The following is a 20,616-nucleotide window of genomic DNA, read 5'->3' as shown; positions in this document are numbered from 1 at the left end:
ATATTTTCAAAGCAAAACTTTTCTCATTTGTCCTAATTAGTTATACATGACAGTAGAATTTATTCTGACACATCCTACATAAAAGGAGTATAACTTTTCATTCTTCTAGTTGTACATGATGTAGGATCACACCAGTCATGTAGTCATATGTGCACATAGGGTATTGAGGCTCAATTCATTCTACTATTCTTTCTACCTCTATACCCCCTCCCATCCCTTCACTCTCCTCTGCTTAATCCAAAGTATTCTTCCCTAGCCCTAGCCACCCCACTTATTGTGAATTAGCATCTACATATCAGAGAAAACATTCGGCCTTTGTTTTGGGGGGATTGGCTTTTTTCCCACTTAGCATGATATTCTCCAGTGACATCCATTTACCAGCAAATGCCATAATTTCATATTTCTAAGTAATATTCCGTTATGTATATATAACACATTTTCCTTATCCATTCATTTGTTGAAAGGGGCACCTAGATTGGTTCCATAATTTAGCTATTATGCGTTGAGCTGCTATAAACATTGATGTAGCTGTGTCACTGTAGTATGGTGATTTTAAGTCCTTTAGGTATAAACTGAGGAGTGGGATAGATGGGTCAAATTGTAGTTCCATTCCAAGTTTTCTGAGGAATCTCCATACTTCTTTCCATTGTGGCTGTACCAATTTGCATTCCCACTAGCAATGTATGAGTGTACTTTTTCCCCACATCCTCACTTACTTTTATTGTTGCTTATATTCTTGATAATTGCCATTCTGACTTGAGTAAGATGAAATCTTAAGAGTAGTTTTGATTTGCATTAAAGGAAAACTTTTTAAAACTTTTAGTTTAAAATCTCCATTGTTACTGTGTTTCTATTCCATTGATTTCTGCTCATTATTTTATTCTGCTCTCTTTGATTATAAATTTGCTCTTTTTCTAGCTTCTTAATATGATGATTTAGATAATTTTAAGCCTTTCTTAACACCCAAAATAAGCACTTAAAGCTATTATTTTTTCCTCTAAACACAGCTTTAGCTGCATCCCACACATTTTTATATGTTGTACTTTCTTCATAATTCACTGCAAAATGTTTTCTAACTTCCCTTGTGATTTATTATTTGACTCATGGTTTTTCAAAAGTATGTTTATGTGGTGATATGTTTGGTTTTTTCCAGTTGTCATTTATTTTTCTTTATAATTTAATTCCATGGTAGCCAGAGAATATGCTTTTTATCATTTTAAATTCAGGACTTGATTTATGGTCCAGCATATGGCTCATCTTAGTGAAGTTGTGTGTATTTTTTAAAAGAATGTGTATTTGCCATTGTAGGATGTAGAGTTCTGTAAATGTCAGTTTAGTTTTGTTGACAGACAAAGGAGAATTGAAGATACATATTCATTTGTTTTGTCTATGCCTAGCAACTGTATTATGTTATAATGTATTGTAGCATTTAAACTTGTATGTATAATTGTACTTTGTCTCTTCTTTCATTTCTGTTTTGCTTCATGTTCTCTCAAGATCTGTCATGAGGTATGTGCACATTCAGGAGTTTATGTCATCTTGATGAATTGATTAATTCATAATTATGAATTATCCCTCTGTATCTGTGTCCAAAAGGCTGCTCTCTGATGCTGATGAGACCACTGAAGCTTTCTTGTGATTGAGGTTTGCTTGTTGTTTCTTTTCACAATCATTTATTTTTAACCAATCTGTACTTTTATATTTAAAATATGTTTTTTTTAAAAAAATAAAATATGGTTTTTCATGGAAAGCATATGGTTGTTTATTTATCTATGCTTTCATGTTTATATTGTAGATAGCATACCATGAATCTTGCTCTTTTGGAAATTCAGTCTGATAAGTCTCTTTTAATTGGAAAGCTGAGATCATTGTGATTTAATGTAATAATTGATATGTTTGACTTTACTTTTTTTTTTTTTTTTAAATAAAGACAGGTCACACTATGTTGTCCAGGCTGGCCTGTCCTGGACACAAATGTTCCTCCTGCTTTAGCCTGCTAAATAGCTGGGACATCAGGCATGTACTACCACATCTGGTTTGACATACTTGAGTATATCTACCATTTTGCTAGTTTGTTTTTTCTCATCTATTTTTTGTTCTCTTTTCCTGTCATTATATTATTTTTAGTATTTGATCTTGTTTATTAATTCATAACCTACAGAGCACTCTTATTAGTTATTCTAGGATTTTTTACATTATGCATCTTTAACTTATGGCAATCTTCTTCCAAATAATATTCCATTTTTGGCTAAAACATAAGAACTTTACAACTGTGTACTTCCATTGTCCCTACTCTTTGTGCTATGTCCTATTTTCCTTTTCATGGGATATAGCCCTGCAATATACTTATTTTCATGCTTTAAACAGCCATTTTATCTTCAAATGAAATTTAAGAGTGGGAAAACTAGCATCTTTTATATTTACTCACATATTATCTTTTCCAGCCCTCTTTGTTCCTTTGCCTGGATCTGAGTTTCCATTTGTATCATTTTCTTTCAGCTTGGAGAACTCTCTCTCAGAGTGCAGGTCAGTGAGCAACAAATTCTCTCAGGTTTTACTCATATGAAAATATTTTTCACTTTAACTTTTCAAGGACATTTTTATGGGCTGTATCATTCTAGATATATCATTCTTTCTTTCAGCAGTATAAGGATGCTGTTACTTTGTTTTCTGGTTTATATGACCTGCCTCCCTGGCATATTCCTTCACAATGTCCCAGTAGCCAAATTCAAGAGCCAAAGCTTCCTGCAAATGACTACAAGCAGGAACTTTGTCTCACAGAACCTCACCACTTATATTGGTCTGTTTTATGTTATTATAATAAAATAACTGAGGCTGGGATCCTTATTCATAAGAGATACTTCTTTATTCATAAGAGATACTTCTTTTTTTGGAGGCTGAAAGTCTGAGATCAGGTGGCCCCATCTGCTCAGCCTCTGGTGAGGGCTTCTTGGCAATATAGCATCACAATGGCAGGGCATGTAAAAGAGATTATATAGTGAGAGAGGAAGCAAGAAGGATTCAGGACAGGCTTGCTATTTTTATGACAACTAACTTTCTTGGGAACTAACAAGTGTCCCCAAAAAACTACTTTAATCCCTTCAAAGGGTGATATCCCCAGTGATGCAATCACCTTCCTCTAGGCCCACTTTACTGCTTATCAACTTTGGGAACCAAGTTCAGCACATGAACCACTTCAAACTTTATTGAAATCACAGCAGCACTCTTGATATTGAAGAGGACCAGAAGTAGAGTCTGTGGTACAGGAGTGTGGTGACCCTAGGGGGACCATCTAGAAGAGTACTTAATGAATGGTAAAGTGTCTGTATTATTTTTAGTATTCAAAAAAAGTTTGCTTGTTTTTTTAAGAGAGAGAGAGAATTTTTTAATATTTATTTTTTAGTTTTCGGTGGACACAACATCTTTATTTTATTTTTATGTGGTGCTGAGGATCGAATCCAGCGCCCCGCGCATGTCAGGTGAGTGCGCCACCGCTTTAGCCACATCCCCAGCCCCCCAAAAAAGTTTTTGAATGGCAGCTGTTGCTGTTGTTGCCTGGGTCTCTGCTTTAGATACCTGCTGTAAGAAAAGGAGCCTTTGGCTGGGGATGTAGCTGAGTGGTAGTCCATTTACCGAGCATGCGCAAGGCCCTTATCTCAGTCTGTAGCACCACGAAAAGGTGGAGGGGCTTTTTTAGGCCACAGTCATTCTAAGGTTCCAAGGCCCTCTGGTCCTAAATGACCTTTGATATTCCTCAGCACAGCCCTTCAAAGGCCTCAGAGCCGCCCCGCCTCCTCCTGCTACATGCTCCATCAACTCCCATCTCTTACAGCCATGGTGGGCCTGGGGCAAGGACACCAGAAAGTTCCCAGCTACATAGTGACCTATTTAAGGGGAGACCTATCCAAGCCACCATGAAGTAAATATGAGTTGGGTCTTAGGTAGAAACTTGGCTAAAGATGTTTGTAATTCAAGCCTACATTACCGTGGGGTTTTGGGTTTTGCTGGATCACATTCTGACATCCTCACAGACTGCTCACTGGTGTGCGTCACTGAGTGCGTAAAGGTTTTTTCCTCAGCCCCTCAGCCTATTGTGAGAAGTACCTGGGCACTTGAGGGGAAGTTCCAGGCTCTGGGGACCTGGCATAGGGCTTGAGTTTTGAATAGCATCCTATGGGCTCAGGAAGTAGCTGCTAAGGAGTGCAGTCCCCAGAACTGGGGTAGAAAATCCACTAGCATGGACCTCAATGGGCAAGTGGGTCTTCTCTCAGGCTTTGTACTCAAATAAGGTTCTTCCTTCCCCACCCTTCATTTCTGCCCCTTTTCTCTCCCCTGACCCACCTTGGCCCAAATCTCCACCGTATTTCCACCCAGAAGGTTCATTGAGTTGGTATGTCCTGTCCAGACACAATCTCTCAGTCCTTTCTTCTTTTTGTTTAAAGGAACAATTAGTCACCTTTAGTTTCTTGACAAATACTATCATTTCTCATGATTTCTAATGTTTGTAAAAAAATTTTTGGCTTAAGATGTTTATAATTCAAGCCTACATTACCATATAGTAATAAAATAATTTTTTATTTTAGAAAATAAAAAATCAATATATAAATTTAAAGTTAAAAAAAAATGTAACTGCCAAGAACCCAGAGAATGAAGCCCACTGGCCTATAGGAAGCAATTGTCCTCCACAGGTAGCTGAGCAAGCAGGTGGTCAGAGCAAGGGGCCCTCGGGGAGGCTGGGGATGATGTCCTTTATTCTCACCCTCTTGGGGACAAAAGCTGGATAGAATCCCACTTCATTTGTCTTTGGCTGTGCTCCTCTTATGTAATTGCCTGCCTGAGTGTGGGCTTTTCTGGGGCCTCATTATTTTGAGATTGATTTTCCTCCTTTGCAAAAAGTGCTTGGGTAGCTTTTTACCAAACTGAGCATTGTAAGCCACCTGCCTACAGCAGTTGTTGCACAGATCCTCTTAACAGAGACCTATTGTGCTGTGGGCGGTGACTACCCCTCCTTAGTCCAGCAGATACATGCTTGAAGAGGTGTGTGGGGAGAAGCAATGGTGGAACTAGGGGAATATGCTGAAGTGCACCTGGTCAGGGTCCGATTCATGGAGGAGTATGGGTCTGCCTCATGAGGTCTCCACCTTTTACTAAAGCAAACACCAAGGCCCAGAGCAGAGAGGACCCCTACATAGTCAACCCAGCCTGTTGTGTGGTACACAAACTGACACTTAAGCTGAGGACCTGCCCACCCAGTGGTCTTCCCACTAACCTGAGAAGGTAGAAAACAAGGACCTAAATTGAAACAAGCTTGAAGTCTCTCAGTTTTAGGAATGGCCTTGGCCTAGCTGACACTCAGCAGCAGCTTTTCCCAATCAGTTCCAGACCAGGGCTAACAGCCTCTAGCAGCTTGAGGGTGGCTTTGACTTCTTAATATCAGTGGGTCATCAGGGAGAACGGTCCACACTCCTTGGTATCCTCCAGGAAGAATTTCAGGTGCCTACAAATAAAGGGACAAAAGCCAGGTTTCCAGCTACATTGTCAGTGACCCAGAACTAGGCAGGGAATGAAGGGGGCTTTGGAGGAGCCCAAAGAGGCTACCCAAGAAATGCCACCCTGGCCCCATTCTCAGAGCCTCACTCAGAGCCTGGTCACTTTAACCACAGTTCGTCATGTTCACTTATCTGGTGTTGCCATTAGAAATGACCCTTCCATTACTGAAAGTTTGGTCCTTGACCCCGATGCCAGTCAAAAAATGAGGATAAGATTTTGAGAAAAAAGAAAAAAAGTTTTATTGCATTGCTAGCAAAGGAGAAAACACAGCAGACTCCTGCCCCAGAGGCCATGAGTCTGCACATCAAGGGGTTCAGGGGGCTTTTAAAGAGGCAATTCAAAGGTTACATTCCAGGTATGTCTTGGTGGGGGTTGCAATTCACTTGTAGACTTAGGAGGTAGCTATTTCTTAGGTCTTCTGGTGCCATCCCTGAAGTCTGAATTACTTCATGGCTTCAGTGTTTGCTCAAGGACAGATAACTCTGCCTGGGATTGGAAGGTAATCTTGCTGTCCCCAGGGTTAGGGAGGGGAAAGGGAGAACCAAAAGGAAAAAAAAAATCATGTCAGTTTTAAAATAAATGGCAAAACAGCAAGGGTTATATCCAAAGCATGAAGTGGACCCCCATTATGTTCCCTAGGTGGCTTCCCTTGTCCCTCTGCCCTACCTGGTCCTCAGCCCTTAAGTACCTGGCTCCAGGGGCTGGGGATGTGGCTCAAGCGGTAGCGCGCTCGCCTGGCATGCGTGTGGCCCGGGTTCGATCCTCAGCACCACATACAAACAAAGATGTTGTGTCCGCCGAGAACTAAAAAATAAATATTAAAAAATTCTCTCTCTTAAAATAAATAAATACATAAATAAAAAAGTACCTGGCTCCAGGTGTGCATGGCTACTACATACTTTTCAAGGGATAGGAGTTCCCATCTAGTCTTCTGGCCACAGAAAGCTCTCTTATTCCTGGGTCACCAGCAGCCATGGAATCAAAATGAGGGAGGCTGTGTGTTGTACAGCTCGTTAGAGCCTGCAGGAAGACTGTTTGTCAGCATTGGACAACAAATTGGCCAAAGTTACCTCAGGGAAATTCACTGGACAAGGCTGTTTTCTACACAGAGCATTTTTATTTGTATTCCTTGAATATGGAGCAATTTTATAATCAGGTGATAACACCTGATGCTCACAGCTCCTCATTGTAGGCCAGGTACTGTGTAAACAGGCACTAACCTATTTTACAGATGAAGAATTAAAGGTTAAGTAACTGTGCAGGGTCACAGGGGTGAGGAATAGTTGAGTGGGGCTTCTAGGTTTGCATGAGTCAGAAAAGGGGAAAACAACTCTTCCTTGGCCTTTTAACCAAGAGGGCCCAAAGTGATGTGGGACAGATGAGGCTGGACACCCAAGGAATTTTCAGGAAGCAGGTTTATTAGCTGCAGTGGTCCAAAGGATGCTGATGCCTAAAAAAAAAATCTCTGAACTCTGAGTCTGGAAATTCTTTGAACCTTATACTCAGTGGGAGGAGGGGTTTGAAGGCTTACATGAAAAGTGCTTTTTGTTCCAATTTTTTAGACTAGACAGAGGTTGTTTTATAAGTCTTTACCACAGAAAGCATAACATGCACACCATCAAGTTAGTGAACAAATTTAGCTTTTGCAAGACAGAGCAACTTTGTCCTTACAGAAAACAGGAAGTCTCAAACCACAATGAGTTCTTTGTAGAAATTTTGTTGATATTCTATTAATAAGAACAATTATGGTGAGGGTCTCTGGAGAAGCTTAATTATGGCAAGGGTCTTTTGGGTGGTAGTCTGGTCTGCTTCAGAAGTTCATTTAAGTCCCACATCTGCCTGTCTTGCATCCAGGAGAGCATGAGATTTCACCTCTGTAGGCCCTGTGGGCCTCTTTCTCCCTACAGAGCTCAGCGACTCCAGCCTGTCAGGACAGACGCTCACCAAAGTGCTGCTGGAAGAGGCAGGAGGGGGCCCAGAGGTTTGCAGGGTGAGAAAGAGGATCTTTTTGAGAACTAAATAGCTGAGGTCTGGTCTCCAGGTGTGAATCATGGGGTAAATCCCAGGGTGATCAGATTGTGATTCACTTCATTTTTATTCCTCCATTCGCTCAAGAAGCAGGGGTGCACCAAGGAAAGCCTTAAGACTGGACTCTTCTAACCACAAAGCATCCTAATCTTCACCACTCAAACCTGCATGCCACCTTATGGTTGATGCAGCACTTTCCCAGCCTATTACCATTAGTCATCTATTCATTCAGCAAGCTCCTATTTAACATCTCCCATGTGCCTGGCTCTGGGATGTGGGGATCCACTGGGCAGATGCAGTCTCTGTCCCTTCAGGGCCCGATGGCTCCGATAGCAGAGCCCCTGTCCCCACCTCTGCTTGCCTCCATCATTGATATCTAGAGGCAGCTGCTTGTGGAAAACTTCTCTAGTGTGATTGTGTGAGCATCAGATGCTTTCCAAGGATAAGCAGTCAGGGCTGTCCTCGGGCCAGGAAAATGTAAATGAGTAGTTTCCAGTGACCTGTCCAATAATGCCAGTACTACCTGAGGCAAATCAGTGGGTTCTCACATGTGGGTTGCTGGATACTTGCTTTATATTTTAATTCTACTTGCTTTGGCCTCAAGATAGGTCTTGGCATTGCATCAAATGAAACTCTTACATAGGTGAGTATCCTTACTGTCCATTAAAGTATCCTTGTCACTGGTCAGGGAGGGCTGACCCCACAACTCTCACCAAGTCACCTTATCCATTGTGTGAGTCTAGTCTATCAGTAGAATCAGTGGTTTCAAAGAAGCTATGCTCAGAGTTGGGCCAGTGCTGACACCTTCCCTCCTGCCAATGTGGGCAGGAAAAAAGCCCTCCTAGCCATGCATGGTGGCATACACCTATAATCCCAGCTACTTGGGAGTCCAAGGTAGGAGGTTCTTAAGTTTGAGGCCAGCCTGGGCAACCTAGTGAGACATCCTGCCGTGGCCCAAAGAAGAGCTGGTGCCACAGGGAGGCCACAGTCCACAACCAGATGGGAAAAATGAGGTAGCTGCTCATATGTAGCCACAGGGACTAGGCAGAGGTTTATAATAAATAAAAAAGCAAAACATGACATTTGTGTTACATGGACAAAAGCTAGACATTGGTATTGAAAGAAGGAAGTAGTTTAATTTTCTAAAATGTCAGGATAATGGAAGAATTTTTCCCTTTTATTTGGTGTCCCTGGAGGCAGCACAGAGAAGAGGGAGCCCCAAAAGCTAGGATGCCTGAAAACCCTCTTGGCTTCCCCTCACTTTCTCTTGGCCTTGGATTTCTTCATCTGAACAGTTGGGGTCAGGGTACTTGGAGCCACGGGGGACAAGTATGCAGCAACATTTGGCTGGAAACTGGTATTACAAGTGTCAAAGCCAGCAGGATCTTAAATAGTATCTAACCCAATGGTTCTTGTCCTGGCCAGCATGAAGTCTCCTGCAGAAATTGTTTAAAAATATAGATGCCTTCCCCACCCCCAAGTCACAAGGAAGTCCTCTGGACTAAGAGACTGAGCCTGCAGGCAGGAGTTTCTGATTAGATCACAGATCAGGTGGGGAACAGGGAGGACTGGTTGGGGATTAGAGGCCAACCATAGAGGCTGGTGCAGACTGAGGCAGGCCCTGGAAGAGGCTCACTATTGTCTAGAAACCAACCAACCTGGGAGGCTAGTGCCTCTAGGAGGTGTCCACTGTGCTAGGACACAGGTAGGTTCCTGGTCTCAACTCAGTGGTTTGAATATCCTTCTCATTGGGTCAGAGGAAGGGGCAGGAACCCAAGCACTTCAGGTTTCACCTACTCCTTGCCTGTTACATAGGATGACTCAGTCCACACCAAGAAATTGGGCTACAGCATCATGGCCAGCTTCCCAGGCATGGCTGGCCCGGAATCTGTCCCTGCTGCATTTGCCTTAGGATGGGCTGGGGACAACCCTGCCAAAGTCCTGGCCTGAGCTGACTTCTATCTTGCAGAGAGGCTCAAACCTGGATGTGAGAGGGTGATAGAGTCTAGATGGACTGGAAAGGTTCAGCTTCCCACAGTGCTGTGACCAGGTTGAGCCCCTCTGTTTCTTCAGGGAGACCCCATGGGAACCCTGTTGAGGTGAAGCTGTAGGTGGGCTGAAATCTCTGCTGGACAGAGAGGCTGTGGGTGGTGGATTGTCTTCAGCGTCCCAGCAGATGCCATAAATGGAGCACATGCCTCTATTTTTATGCTCCCTCTCTGCGCCTATGTTTACTTTCCTGGAGGTGGGCCCAGCTGCTCGGGGCCATCCATCATCCTGAGGACAACCAAGGACAGAGTGCAGTTCCAGGTCATGGCCTTCTGCTGAGGAGGAAGGTACCCTTGCTTCATGGGCAGCCTGTCTTTCACTTGTATGCCCACAATTTTCACCCTTTAATTTGCTCATGGCTTTGACACATGTGCCCTGGCTCCCTCCAGTGAGAGAGCCACAGGAAGGAGGCAAGTGTCTTTGTCCTCCAAGATTTGCACTCCTGGTCTCCATCTAGCCCAGGGGTTCCAGGAAGCATTTTTCCTTGAAAAGATAAAAGAGATTTAGCTTGATGCCATCTTTCAGTTTCCTGTTTATCAAATGAAGTTTCTACCCCTGCTGCTTAGTGAAATGGACACAAAGTGACTACTATGCAGGCCCAGGAGCTCCAGCTGTTGGGCCCTACCTCAGACTTGGTAATAGGTGTGAGGGTGCCTATCCTGCACCCCTTCTTCTGGAGAAGTTGTCAGAGAGGATGGGTGTGGCCTCACCAGTTTCCCACAATGCCCTCATCTGACCCTGTATCTGTCTCCAGTGGGAGAGAAGAGGGATGGCCCACAAAGAGTGCCCAAGGATTAATTGAGACCACAGTGGAGCCCTGACTGGTATTTTCCATCTACCTACAAGGGCTGTTCAGTTCATTATTTATCATTATCTGATTTTCCATCAGATTAGATCCCATAGACCTTCTAGTGTCCTCAGGGTTGAGTAGCTCAGAGCCTCTGTCCCTTGCCTCCTTGAAAGGAGTGGCATCATTCATCCATTTTCCTAAAGGGTGTTTTGATTATATTTTTCGTGCTTTCACCAACACACACACACACACACACACACACACACACACTTTTTTTTTTTTTTCAGAACCTCATATATAGGGCTAGTGTTCCCATGGGCCCCCTCTTTGGAAAGCAGACCTGTTATTCTTTTTTTTTTTTAAGAGAGAGAATTTTTTCAATATTTATTTTTTAGTTTTTGGCAGATACAACATCTTTGTTTGTATGTGGTGCTGAGGATCGAACCCGGGCCGCACGCATGCCAGGCGAGCGCGCCACTGCTTGAGCCACATCCCCAGCCCCAGACCTGTTATTCTTCCAGGTTCCCCAGTCAGGAGGAGTGGGCAGTGCCTCAGAGGGTCTGCCCATTCCCTGTAGCCCTAGGTGGCTCCCTGTCACATGTGAGGCCTCATGCTCTGCTGGCTCCCTGCTTTCTTCTCTCACTACTGCTCACCTGTCTCACCTCTGTCCTAGGCTGTCGCTTCCTTCCTGTCCTTGAAGCAGCATACCCGTCCTGTGCCACTTGTCACCACATCCCAGCTCTTTCAAGGTTCCAGCCCCAGCTTGAAGTCATCTCCTACCCCCAGCTCTGTCTAAGCCCATCCCTGTCCTGTCACTGGTCTCAGGATCCTCATTCTCTTGAAAGTTCCTAGAGGACCTCTCAGGCTCCCTCTCACTGTCTAAGTTGGGAAAATTATTGGCAGCTATAACTTGGGGTGAAATGGGACCTCCTTGAGGGCTGGAGACCTAAAGGCCAGTATTAACCCCAAGCAGGATTCGCCTCCCTGCCTACCCACCCACTCTTGGCCAGTTTGGAGGACACCAGCAGGGGCCTTCAGGGCCAATAGGAGTGGCAGGAGCTACCAGGCTGCGTAACAATCACACACCAATCCCAGCTCTGCCACTTAGAAAACTCAGGCCCTACCTCAGACTTGGTAATAGGTGTAAGGGTGCCTATCCTGCACCCCTCTTCTGGACAAGTTGTCAGAGAGGCTGGGTGTGGCTAGCCTTGGGTGCACTCCTTAAATCTCTGCACTACCCTTGCCTCTAAGGGTGATACTTAATGGAAAAATGTGTAACGCATGGAATTGTACAGCATATGGAAGCACAGGGAAACAGCCACTGGGCAACTTCATTGTCAATACAGTGAAGTCACTTGACATCCTCTCAGACTCCCACCTCAAGGCACGTTTCTGTCTCCGTTATCAGCATCTGGCTGATTGGATTCTATGATCAAGCCTGAGCAGCTTGACAAAGCTCCCAAAATCTAAATTAAAGTCACCAAAGCTGCTGTAATTGAATGTTGGAGCACTAAAGATGCAGATTGGAATTGGCTATTTTCTGCCAAGGATGCCGCGCCCTCGCATTTTCTCCCTTGAAACTGACACCCACTGTGTTTGCTTCTCTGCAGAGGCCCTTGGTGGGGTGTCTCTTTGCACAGCCAGACTGGGAAAAACAGGATGCATGCCCTGCTCAAAATCCACAGCACTCTGGATGGAATGAACTCTGCCGCAGGGGGCTGGAGCCCTAGGATGGGAGCCCTGGAGACAAGTGGCTGCTCAGAGAACAAGACCATGGACTGGAAAGCTGCCAGGGCTCAGGGACAAGGACATGCCCCTTCCCTGTCTTGCATGTTTAGATTCAGTTCTGCAGAGGGACAACAGTACCCATCCCATCTATCCAGGGAAGCACTGTTGGTGAGGGTTGATCCTGCTGGTGACTGATCTCAGCTCTGGGTTCAGTGGCCCTCATGCTACACTGACTCAGGAACCCTATCATGGTAGTGCGGGGGTAGTGACTTCCTTTTCCCACAAGGACCCTGCCCAGATTCTGGGGATGCAGAGATGAGCAAGTGATGAACTTTGTTCTCAAAGAAGCTACCACATTCTTTTTAAATATTTGGAAGCCACAAATATTATTCCAGTTGGCCAGAGACTGTTGCAGGGGGCCAGTGCTGGGAGTCCATGGGAAGGAACCTGAGGGCTCAGGGTGCTAACTCAGTTGAAGTGACTCATACTGGGCCTTTGAAGAGAAGGAAAGAAATCTCAGCAATGGGGTACACTATGGCAGTGCAGAAGTGAGAAAGTGCTCGAGTATGCACTGAGCCAATGTTCCACATATGGCATCAGGCTTGGCTGAGGAGCTAAGGAGGAGAAAGGGCCTGGGACTGCTGTGAACACTGTGCTAAGGATTTCCAGGCATGGGGGGAAGTGGGGATCCCTGCCTTATTGACACCCTGAGGTGGACGAGTAGTCCTGTGCCTCTGTCATAGCCCATCTTGGCAGCATTCCCCCAAGACTTCTCCCATCCATTGCTGGGTGTGGATGCAGTGGGAGCCATGAACTGAGGCCCGTTCCCTCAAGGCTGCTCGCATATCCAACCACTGTGTATGTGTCGGAGGGTCCCAACTGGTTGTCATGTGCTTTGACCCCAAGGAATTTGTGGACAGGTGAGGACAAAGCCAGGCTTCCCACAGTGAAACAAACAAGAAGCAGTACAAAACAGGGTGGCCACAGAGCTTCTGCATGTCACTTCCCTGTGCCCCTCCCCCAGACCAGTCTGCACAGCTTTTTGGTTTCTTGGTTTCAAAGAACTGCCCACAACAGGGCATCACCACTGAGAAATTTGATCCATTTTCTTCCAAAATGAAAAAAGCTCTGTTTCTAAAAATAGCCCACCTGGCTCCCCTGTTACCATGGCAACTCATCCTTCCTAGGCGCCTCCTGAGGAAAGATGGCCAGGGGGTTCCTCAGCTAGACCAGGTCATTAAAGGGGCTAAGAAGAGACCTGAGTACTGAGCAGGGGCCACAATAAGCAGGGCCTCCCTCTGGTTCTGACCTCTGATTTGAAGTAAGAGGCAGTTCTATGCAAACGTGAGTGTGCCTTTGCAAGGCAACAGAGGGCTCAGTGGGCCAGAGATGCAGGCTCTGGCTTATATCACATCCCGGTGCTACAGTAGCCATAGGTTGGGTACTTAACATCCTCCCTAGAGGAGGTAAATTAATATCTTCAGCGTAGGGACAGGCACACTTAACCCAGGCCATGTAGGACCACCAGGCTCTGCCCAGGATACCACCTCCCCTGCATAGGGCCTGAACAGAATGGTGTATATACACCAGGCTTTCCAGGAAGTCCAGAGGGACTTGTGAGGTCTTTTGCCCAAAAAGGAGTCTCAGTGGTCAACTAGAGCATGCAGACACGGCTCCCCAGGACAGTGAGTCAAACCTTAATTACTAGCCATAGAGTAAGAATGTGACAGGTATTTAGCTCAGCCCCAGCAACTCCAAGTGCTGGCCAAATAAAATGGCCCCCAAAGATGTTCATGTCCCAATTCCCAGAAACTATTGCTATATTACCTTATATGGCAAAAGGGACTTTGCAGATATGGTTAAGTTATGGATCTTGAAATGTGAGGAATTATCCAGGTCCCTATAAAAGGCAGGAGAGGTAGAGAGATTAGAAGATTCTGCTCTGCTGGCTTTGAAGAAGGAGGAAGGGGCCTTCAGCTAAGGAATAAGGGCAGCCTCCATAAGCTAGAAAGGGTGAACTTTCTCTTTCGGAACTTTCAGAAGGGGTGCAGTCCTGCCACCACTTTGATTTTAAGACCTCTGACTTCCAGAAGTATAAGATGATAAAAGTGTTGTTTTAAGCCATTGTGTTAACTTCCTAACTACCATAATGTAGTAAACTACCACAAACTGGTGTCTTAAAACAACAGGAATTTATTCTCTTGTAGTTCTGGAGGCAATGGGCCTAAAATCAAGATGTCTCATGCCTTTCTCTTAGATTCTGGTGTTGGCAGAAATCTTAGCATTCCTTGGCTTGTGGACATATCATTTCAATCTCTCTCTGTATCCTTACATGTTCTCTTCTTATAAGGACAGCAGTCACATTGGATTAAGGGGCCATAGTATTCCAGTATGACTTCACCTTAACTAATTGCATTTGTATCAGCCCCTCCAAATAAGGTCACATTCTGAAGTTCCAGGAAGGTTGTGAATTTGGTCACAGCCAGTCCTATACATACTCTAGAGGGTTGAAAAATCATAAAGGAAGTTTCTCATGGATGGAAGGTCACTGCCGCACACTGATAGCCCCACCGAAATCATCAGAGAAGTCGCGTCCGTTGCCTTATAATTCATTGGTAACCTGAGTTTTATGGATTTATGAATTCATTTTTCTGTGTAGCTGGTTAAAGTTGATGGGTATTTCAGGAATCAGTGCTTCCCTGGGGATGGCAATGTCAGTCATGTCTGTGAATGGGTAGGAACATGTCTCTCTTGGTCATTTACAGCACACGGTCCCACCATCCAAGAGTGGGCCTAAGCCTCATTTCCCAGCTCTGTGCCTGACTCGAAGGCTGAGGTCCATTATTCTTTCTTTGCTCCACAGTCTGTGTGCTGTGTGCCTTGTTGCTTTAGCCAGGATGCCCAGGATCACCACTGGCAGAGAAAAGTACATGGAGACTCAGGCCCAAGTTCCCACCAGCAATGGGAAGTTGCTTGAATGGAAAGACAAAGACCCTCACTGACCCTGAGTTGTCTCTGGGAAAGAGCAAGGTCTTTCCTACCTTTCCTGCTTGGATATCCTTATTTCAGAAGTCATGTTCTTTGAAGGAGTCAGAGAAGCTCACTGGGATCCTGGTTAATCACTTTTCTGAGTGTTTGCCATGAACATTAGAAGTATGCCAGGACCAGCAGCACACAGGCAGCAGGCCATGGAAGGTCTGGAGAAATCCATACAGGAGGTCAGAAAGATCACACTGGTAACCCTGCTGGGAATAATTGGCCCTTTCCAGAGCAGGAGGAAGAGGTGGTAGAAGCCCCTGATCTTGCTCTTCATCTTGCTCCCTCCAACTCTCAAGTCCTCCCTCCATCAACTCTCAGTTTTGATTCCCTGAGTCACCATACTCCTCTGTGAGCAATGGCTTTATAGACCCAAGATCTTGGACAGCAGTAGGTGGATATGATCTACTGTTATTGGGTTGCCCGGCAATCTCAACCCAGATGCCCTCTATGCTGAGCTTCAGCCTTTCTGCCAGAGTGAGGACATGGGTGATAGGGTGCACAGCCCCCAATGCAAATATTCTAGCTCTAGCCTCTTCCTGGCCAAGTTAATGGTCTGGGATGGAGAATGAGATGACGGGCCAATAGAGAAGGGAATTGCTATTCAGGGAAGCAAGTGGACAGGCCCTGACCTGAAGTCACTGTAGCTTCAGATATGCCTAATATGCCTGTCCCAGTTTGCAGCTTGAGATTCTGCCAGTGTGGTCTGCAGTGAGACACAAGAACTGGATGAAATGGCTAGGAGAGATGTGGTAGGGAGCTGTGGTCCTAAAGCAGGGCCACATGGGCTAGGACCCCAGGTCTCCCACTTGTATGCTGTAGGACCATCCCACTCCAAACCTCAGTTTCCCAGCTCTCTCCCTTATAAAATGAGGATACTCTCTAGGAGATAGTTTTTGTCCAGTGCTTTAAAAAATTCTGGCACCTTGTGTAAACCTCGATGCTACTGCAGTCACTGTGATTGTCATTGCTACCTATTGTGAGGTTCTGTCATCTTGCCCAACTGCTTCAGTGCTGACCTGTGGGAAGCTGCCTCTTCCAAAGCTTGCTTCTGGAGTTTCTGGGACCCAGGTTGGGTCTGGGTACAGTTTACCCAGCACTTCTCAGAAGTACCAGGCACATGCAAAGCAAGTCAGTAGCCCAAATGAATGAGGCACAATGACTGCCTGCAGCACATTCAGCAGAAGTGGACAGGAAGCAGGTGGTGAAGGGACACCACAGGACTAGAAGAAAATACTATGCACCCTAGAAAGTGAGAGAGGCATGCCTCAGACCAACCAGAGGGTATAAGCATTGAGAACAGGCCTGATAGACTGGAAAAGATCTTTCCGAACAAAGGGTGAGTGACAGATGTACTTCATGCTTCTCTGACTGGCCCCTTCTTCCCAGCTGCTGCCCAGCAAAGACAGTCTCTCCCTGCCTTCTTCCTCCAGTCCCCAGCCCACTCCCAGGAGGTCCCTGCAGGGTGGGAAGGTAAGACATAGCATCTCTATACAGCTCTCTTTGTGGTTGCAGACCCGAGCTCTGCCCCCACAGCACTCCCCATGAGCCTGCTGTTAGTACACAGCATGTGATCAGAGGCCAGCAGCCCACCCCCTGGGGTGACAGAGAGCAGACACAAGGAGCAGTGACTTTTGCTGACCTTCTTTTACTCCCCTTCCAGGGGAACCAGCAGGACATCAGGATCACCTTCCCAGGGACCCAGTCTCTGAGCCATCAACAAATGTGTCATAGACACTTGGAAAGAGCTTTCTGGGTCAGAGAAGGGGCTCAGCAGGGGCTGGTACCACGGCTCCAACACCTGACCTTAGCCAAGCTCCTTTCTGTCTTCTGGGTATCAGTTTTCCCTTTGAAAACAAAGGTGTCCTGAATGAAAGAGGCCTGGCCTAGTTTGTCCATGATCTGGAGGGAGTTCAGGGGCTACGCTGCCCTTTTGGGTTTGGCATGATCATTTCAGGAGTGAATGTCACTGACAGCTCAGGATTCAGCTGGGACACTTACTACCAGACTCTACCCTTGATTTGGCTAGCAGTGACTATGGTGAAAATGGGAGAAATGAGTAATAGAGAAGGTAATAGGGGCTCGGCACTGTGCCAGCCAGTCTGGGCCCATGTGCTGCACAGGACCCAGCTCAACTCCATCACCCTTGTCCTGCTAATCCTCCTCACTGTTGGATAGTTGTCCCTTATCCAAGGGTCAGTGCCTGTCTCCCTGCAAACTCCACAGTTCTGAACAGAGACAGACAGCAGGGAACAAAATGATTTCTATGTTACAGATACTGCAGGTGAAGCCCAGAGAAGTAGGTAACTCCAAAGCCAGAAAACCTTCCTCCCTAGGAGGATTGTAAGTGACCTGAGCCATCTTAATTCCAATGGGGGAATATAATAGAAGCAGCTCTGAATCCTGTCCTCCCTATCTGGGGATTTGTGTGCATCAGCAAGAAGGGCTGTGACTGCTGCCTGGGCTGAGCCCACCTGAGGGCTAGAGGGTTGAGGAGGGACCAGGTCTCCTGGCTGGCCAGGAAATGATCAGGCTCTTGGCAGTCTGATGAGGACACCACAGTAGGGGTGGGGTTGCCTGGGCTTTATACCTAGCCTGGGGCTCCAGAGTCAGTGGCCTTCTCTTCACTCCTACATCCATTCCTTGGAGAACTGGACAGCTCAGGCTCTGGAAAGTATAGGGGACATTTTTCTGATGCTCTCCATAGTAGCTCTGAGATAGGTAGGGCCGACTGATGGTACCTGTGACTGTGGGCCTGGGGCCATCTCACCACCCAGCCAGTCTCCCTCCCAGCAGCAGTCCTTCAGGAAAATGCGACTTTCCCAGCTCCCCATCCTTGGCTTAGTTCATGGGATCTTTTCTAGAGGTGCCACCTGCCAGGGATCTGCTGGTTCATTCCCACATGCATTTGGGGCCATGCCCCATCCTGCACTGCATCCGGGGTGATGAAACCTTTTTCTTCTCAGAAGTGTCCAAATAGACCTCCTGCTTCCATTGTTTCTTAAAAGGACTGGCATTCTCTGGAAGGTTAGTGGAGAGGCAGTACATTCAGGATGCCATTGGTGGTGATAGTTCCAACTTATGCAGACCACCCAGCCCATAGATCCTTCTCAGACTGGTGAGATGGGGGTTGGAGCCCTTGCTATGCACCTGAGAAACAGATACTTAAAAGGGAGATAGACGCATGAAAGCAGCAGAGCAGAATGCGAGCTGAGAACCGGGGCCTTCAAGCATCCCCTTCCTACTTCCTCATTTTTATACCTCCACAGGGCAGCATGACATGGCCTGCTTTTGAGCAGGTTTGGGGACTTTCCAGAGTGGCTGGGAGGGCTGCTTTGTGAACCCAGCCCCATGGGGGTGACTTTGACATGGCCCTAGATCTCTTTGCTATCTTGCTCCTCTTCTTGTATTAGTACACTTGCAAAATTTCTGTTGAATTTTATGTTAGTGGGTAGTTTAGCATTGTCTGTGTTGATGCTCTTAGTTTTCTTTGTAATAATCAGATACTTGTTGTCTCTCCAGGGTACTCCATTTCCCTGAGTATTTTTCTCAGTGGAATGTGGGAACAGAGAGGGTCTAGGGGTCATGAAAGCTTGAGAACCCTGAGGCCATAAGCTTGAGAACTGCAGCCTTAAATAACTCATACATCCAAGTGTTTTCTTTGCTCTGGAATAAATTCCCTCCCAGTAGAGATCCTCATAAGGGAAGAAGTGGGGGATGGGAGCCACAAAGTTATTTTCATGACTCTTGTTGGCTGTTTGTGAGATTGTCCTTCAGAAAGCATAAACTAACAATGCCAGTCTTTTTCCTAATCTGAGGACTGTCACATTAAATAGATTTTATTTGTGCCCCTAACACCGTCAGCTCTCCCTATTCATTGGTCCCAAATCTGAGGATTCAACCAAACACAGATTAAAAACTATTTGGAAATAATAAGTATCTAGACATGATTTAAAGTATAAGGAGGATCCGTTTAGGTTGTACTCAAATACCATGCCATTTTGAATAAGGAACTTGAGCATTCTTGGATTTTGGTATCCTCTGGGGTTCTGGAAGCAGTCCACTAAAGATACCAAGAGATAATTATTTTATTTATCTTTCCAATGTGGGTTTCCTCTTTGTGAGGTTCCCTTACCTGGACCTGAAACTTCTGGACTCAGTGTGGCCAGAGGTCACCATCCTAGAGAACAATTGTTTTAGTTCTGAGTCTGCCCAGGCTGACATGGGTCACACCATTGTGCATTTGAACAACCTTAGTCTTGCTGTTGGAATGTGGGGCGTAGGTGCCACCACCCCCACTCCAGGGATGGCAGGTATGCAGGAATTGTATAGGAGTATGGCCTGTACTAGTCATGGCCTTGGAGCTGGGTGGGTGCTACTGTCCATGTGTATGGCTGGTTTCAGGGTCCTTTCTACCCAAGTCCAGTCCTTCTGTTTTCTCCAGCCCCTGACCTCATGTGGCCACCCTGGCCTTGGCCCTACATATCTTTGGCCTCTCTGTCCCTCTAGTCTGTCCACTATGCCACCTGCCACCCATCTCATCTTTCCCACAGACTGCTGCTTATGTCACACACTCTCTTTTGCCGAGGGATAAGGGACCAGACCTCTGGGTTTGTGCCAGAGACCCTTCACCATCTCCCTCTCCAGCCTGCTTTATCTCTGTGCCCTATCCCTCCCACCTGCTTTATCCACAGATCCTGCTCTCCTGTGTGTGACATGCTAGTCAGCTGCCAAGAACCAACAGGCCCCTAATCATTTGTTCTTTCACTCTCCCCCTCATTCCACCCTTCCTCAATTTCCTGATCTCGCTGCCCCTCTGGGAAGGACTCTTCCTGCCCATCTCTGTAAATGGACTATGCTGGTCAGTAATCACTGACCCTGGTTCTTCCTGTCCTGCCTCCAACACAGCCAGCTACATGACAGCAGAACAAGCATGTTATCGTGTCTCTGGGAACCTGAACTTGGACGTTGAGAGCTGTTTCCAAAGGTATACCATTTAACAACAAGTTAAATAGAAGTATGGAGCCTCCTGATCTGCCACAGGGGACGATGCTCCGTTAAATACTTGCATCTGTCCTCCTCTCGTTCGAAGAAACAGAAGTCACATTCAGGCTGACCTACAGCCAGACCTGATCCTATGTGGCTCTTCTGGCATAGAGTCAATGGCTGTTCTACTTGGTTGTTGGCTGGTCATTCTGGTTGTTAGGCTGGGAAGGTGGCAATATATCTCAGTGATGGGAGGTCACAGGACCCCAGGCTCTGATGCCAGAGTCCCCTCACCTCATAGCCTTGGCAATTTCTATGCACCTTTCTGCCCGAGGCCTACCTTGCTGGGTCACCACATGCATTACCTGAGGCAGCACCCTCCTTAAGGCCTGGCACTCAGAAAGATTGAGTACACCTCAGTTGGTGGAGCATTTCTGAGGTCAGAGAGG

The 20,616-nt window shown here is 46.2% G+C and overlaps 1 protein-coding gene across 12 annotated transcripts in view; it reads left to right on the top strand.

Annotated features, from left to right (window-relative positions):
• Osbp2 (oxysterol binding protein 2) overlaps window positions 1–20,616 on the top strand; it is a 181,096-nt gene that overhangs the window by 126,343 nt on the left and 34,137 nt on the right. The window contains exon 2 of one of the 12 annotated variants that reach the window (XM_078039596.1): window positions 20,090–20,168. The exons of the other annotated variants lie outside the window; for them this stretch is intronic. The gene's annotated coding sequence lies outside the window, so the exon portion shown is untranslated. The remainder of the gene's footprint in view (window positions 1–20,089; window positions 20,169–20,616) is intronic. 12 annotated transcript variants of the gene reach the window in all.

This window comes from Ictidomys tridecemlineatus, chromosome 2 (genome assembly GCF_052094955.1).
Source record: "Ictidomys tridecemlineatus isolate mIctTri1 chromosome 2, mIctTri1.hap1, whole genome shotgun sequence".
NCBI classification, from domain to species: domain Eukaryota; kingdom Metazoa; phylum Chordata; class Mammalia; order Rodentia; family Sciuridae; genus Ictidomys; species Ictidomys tridecemlineatus.
Note: the sequence above shows the minus strand (reverse complement) of the source record. Positions and strands in the feature narration are given on the sequence as shown.